Source organism: Mytilus galloprovincialis, chromosome 5, assembly GCF_965363235.1.
Source record: "Mytilus galloprovincialis chromosome 5, xbMytGall1.hap1.1, whole genome shotgun sequence".
NCBI lineage: Eukaryota > Metazoa > Mollusca > Bivalvia > Mytilida > Mytilidae > Mytilus > Mytilus galloprovincialis.
The window spans coordinates 83291847-83296636 of NC_134842.1; positions in this window are offsets into that span (position 1 = coordinate 83291847).

Sequence of the window (4790 nt, forward strand, 5' to 3'; positions counted from 1 at the left end):
ACAATGCATGCCCCGTTCAACAATATTTCGGGTAAAAATGCGCATTCCATAATAATAAACGAACTCATAGTTTAACAATTGTTTGGTGATCTAGGCTTCATTGTTTTAGATGCATGTATGAACTGCTCACTTGTACAATTTCCTGGGGAATCATGCATGATGTACAGATCGTATGAAAATTGTAAAACAATGCACGCCCATTTCAACAAAATTTGGTAAAACCAAGGAGGTTATATTAGAAGGAGAGTGAACACTCTGCTTGATACAAAATTAGCATCCCCAGGATAGCAGTTCGATCAGAGAAAAATGATAAAATTATAAAGAAACCGACATGTTTATCACCCACTTGACATGGCCCTCTGATGTACCGGGCTGTTACCGCGAGTAGTTCGGGGTATTAGATAAATCGCATATGTCACGTGATTGTTATCAGTGACTGGGTCATTAAAGTTCAGGTGTATTTTTAGTTACAGTGCAGCGCATAGGTGTTTATGATTTGGAAAAAGATTTGACGCGCAATTTCAAAATCAACCGTCTGTCTACGGTGAAAATATAACTAATATAACCTCCTTGGTAAAACTGTGCATTCCATAATTATAAACAAATGCACAGTTTTACAATTGTATGATGGACCTGGTTGCATGCCTTAACGTGCATCAGCATGCACAGTTTTACAATTGTTTGATGATCTAGGCTCGAGTCATTGTTTTACGTGCATATATATGAACTGCTCGTTTGTTCAATTTCCTGGAGAATTGTGCATAATGTACAGATCATATGAAAATTGTAAATCAATGCATGCCCAGTTCAACAAACAATTGTAAAACTGGGCATGCTCAGTTCTACAAAATCTTGTGACAAAACATACCTTAAATATAAAATTTCATGCAGTAAAACACCAATAACTTTACATTACCATTACAAAGAAACTAACGATTGTGCCCAAGGATCTCCATGGATGAAAATTGAACCATGGAGGAACTTTCACCATTACAAACCGTGTCTACGCTGTACAGTGTAGCGCGATCGGAAGTATTTTATCCCTCCATAGTCCATACAAGGAATGGTGAACATGCTAATTCATTGCTTATTTAAATTATATTTATTTGAATTTTCATTATAGAATTAGAAGTATCAATATGTTCATTTATTGCCGTTTTTAACCATTCAAATGCCAAGTCTTCATGGTCCCCCCCTTAGTCGAGAATGACCAAAAGCTGTCATGAAGGTCCCCATGTAGATTTCTTGTATTTTTTGGTAATTGTTATAGGGGTTAAAAATCATATGATGTGGAGCTTATTTTTCATGGACACTGTCAAATTCAGAACCCATTAGGGAGCTACCATTTGATTTTTATGGGGGGGGGGGGCTAGGATGAAAAATTTGGTCCTGCATTTTTTTTTTTAGCTGTAATCTCTGTCCTGCCTTTTTATTTTTCACTCTGTTTGGTCCTGCCTTTTTTTTTGTTGTTTATCCTGACTTTTTTTACCTAAATTGTCATCCTGACTTTTTTTTTTTTGCAAGTGTCTCATCCTGCCTTTTTTTTTACTCAAAAAACTCCTGTCCTGCCTATTTTTTTCAAATTTCATCCTAGCCCCCCCATAAAAATCAAATGGTAGCTCCCTTACCGGTATGGCTGATTTGCAGCAACAACAAAACGATTCGTACAGGTTATGTAAAAGGTTAAAGAGATTTGTAAAGCAAATGAAAAGGTTTTTAATGACTTTATCTGACAAATTGATGCAGTGCAACATGCATCTTTCGAGTCTGAATAGAAACCCGAAACGCGGATGTATCAATTTGATTGTAATATACGAATTCCGATACGATATTTCTTTACAGGAAATATTTATAATTTTTTACTTTTAAACTTTTAAAGTCATTCTAAATCATCGTTACAGCAGTACTCGAGTTATTTGCGATGAAATAATATTTACTGTTTTGCGTCTTATTTTGTACTTCTTAAAAAAGGGGGATGCTGATTGCGTAAGTCAAAATAAAGCACGTGTTCGACTTGTTAAACTGTTTTCTTTGTAACTGGATTATTAATTTATTTATTATATCTAAATTATCATAATCATTAGCTGAAACTTAGTTGATTAATTCGACAAATGGATCGTCTATCCTCAGATAGTATTCTCCTGTCTGGTTTGTTGATCTCCTTGTACAAGCTCAGGTACAAGTGATTAGAGATCTTAATCCGGATATCCCTCAGGCGTTAGAACTGTGTTGGATTATAACATAAAAGGCCTAAGGGTTATGCAATTACATGCATTTGATTATAATTGATAAAAAAATGGCGTCGGGCTACAAAAAATGATGAAGTTTTGAACGATGGCGGAAGACAATTTAACGATGGCGCAAGACAATTTAACGATGGGGCGAGTCATTTGACGATGGCGCAAGACATTTGAACGATGGCGGGGCGCCATCGTCAAACAGGCCATGGAGATCCCTGTGTGCCAGGGACGGATCCAGAAATTTTGATAACTTTAAAAGAGGGAGGGCACTGACTGCTACTTGAAAGATTTTCCGCTCTATAGTCATGCTTCAGTGGTTCCCTTTATATAATCCATTGCCTTCTTTGGGGAACACGAACCTCCAAAATACATGGGCGAACTTAGGTACTATAAATGGTAAACAGTTCGGAACTTTCTGCTGTAAACATGTGGCAACCTAGCCTCAGCAGGTTTCAGTAAAATTACAAATGAAGCTGGGACTATTATACTAACATAGTGAACATAAGGTTTGGCGAACTTTTCGTGGAATATAAGAGATAGTGTTAAAAGTATGTGCATAGTTAATAAATCCATGAGTTGATTATTATAAAAGAAAAACATATTGTTTAACCTTGGACCAATAGATCGAGTCCAAAATTTAGCCATTTCCAGGATCAACTATGCTGATAATGTAGGCTAGCACTGGCTATTATTTGTGTATACCGTAGACCTTTGTAGAGTGTGCAATTCTAAGTCACAAAGACAGTAGCAAACTTAAAGTATATTTTCTAATAATATAATACGTCTTTAAATTCAGATTAGTAAAATGTATAATTCACTAATTAAATGAATATATCTGCATCCAAGACTTATTGGTTAATAATTTTTGCGCCACTGTCAACAGTATTGACTATTTCTCGAAGGTTTTTTCTTGGTGGTAAGTTTTTATTAATGGAGGAAGCTGGAGAGATCTTCGACAGGAACACTAACAAACCAAGAGTATTCCTATGTGTTGTATTTTATTTATTTACACTCTAAGATTTCTAAATTTCTGATTTGATTAATTCTCGTTTGTCAACTTTCCCAAATTCCATCTCCCCCTTCTCCTCAAACACACTACATCCCACATCACAAAAGGGGGCACAGCCTGAAGAATGTCAACCCCTCAGCAGAGTAACTTGATTCTGAATCATGGAAAAAATGTAAAATAAGTTAATGACTTATATAACGGGGCTTTCTTGTGTGTGTCTTAGAACTATGTCATTATTTCGGATCTACGTATCCGGGATCGTAATCCATGTTGCCCGTTAACATAGGGAACTAGCTATTGTATATATGCCACAATAAAGTAACTGTTAGAATTGAACGAAGTCTCCTTAATGTTCACATGTTTAATCGTCTAAAAGTACATGTAGATATAATATATATTTGAAGGTTCACAACTATAACTTCCAATACAAAACGTTACTAAATTCCAGCTCTATAAAACAACATGTTACTTCAAGCTACTACTCCAATATAACTCTGACCAATACCTAAAGTTTCTCACAAGATCGAGCTATAAACATGTTCTTAATTTATGTAAGGCATTGATTAATGGTCTTAGATTATTTGGATAAACTATTGCAGTTCAACTGTGCAACTAATGTATCGTATTAAGTGTCACATTAAACAAGATGAAAGGTCATTAAACTGATTAAGAACTGACCATCAAATCTTAGATGGAATTGATTACGCCACATCACTCCCTGCTAAACAAAATTCGTTTTCACTCGAATTAAAAAAATTCATACCAAAAATATTACACAAAGTAAAAAGATAAGGGGAGGAAATGTGAACATTAAAACATAAACTTTTTCTTTGACTAAAACTACTTAAAAATATCTAAACTTATAATAATAAAAAAAAAGAATGATAATTGCTATACCATGTAATTTATCAATTTACGTCGTGAATAGTTGTGGAAAACTTGCAAAAAGATTACTCTTAAAATCTAAATTAACAATTATCCTTTCAACTTCAAACTCTTGATATTCATAACTACAAAAGAGGCACTAAACAAAAATCATAAAAATATATAACACAAGTTTGACTTAGTGTTTTCTGGTATACCACATAAAGACGACGAAACCATAGAAGAAACGGAAAACATTATAAAAAACTTTATGTTTACAGAACTTAAAATGGAGACAACTGTGGACTTTCACCGAGCGCATCGTTTTGGCAAGGAAACAGAATTTCGAGATAAAAAAGATGGGAGGCTGATAAAAACAAGACCTATCGTATGCCGTTTTAAAAACTTCAAGGATAGAGAAAGTGTTCGGACGTCGGCAAAGGAACTAAAAGGGACCCATTATGGTATACAGGAGCAATTCCCGAAAGAGATAAATGACAAACGTAAAATGTTATGGCCATATTTTAAACAGGCTAGAGAAGATAAAAAGAAAGCTTATTTGAAACGGGATAAGCTGTTTATAGATGGGAATGAATTCATCCTACCCGATGACGATGAAATGGAAACAAATGATGATAAGAGGAAAAATTCGTAAGGGTTCCACGGAACCCAGTGTC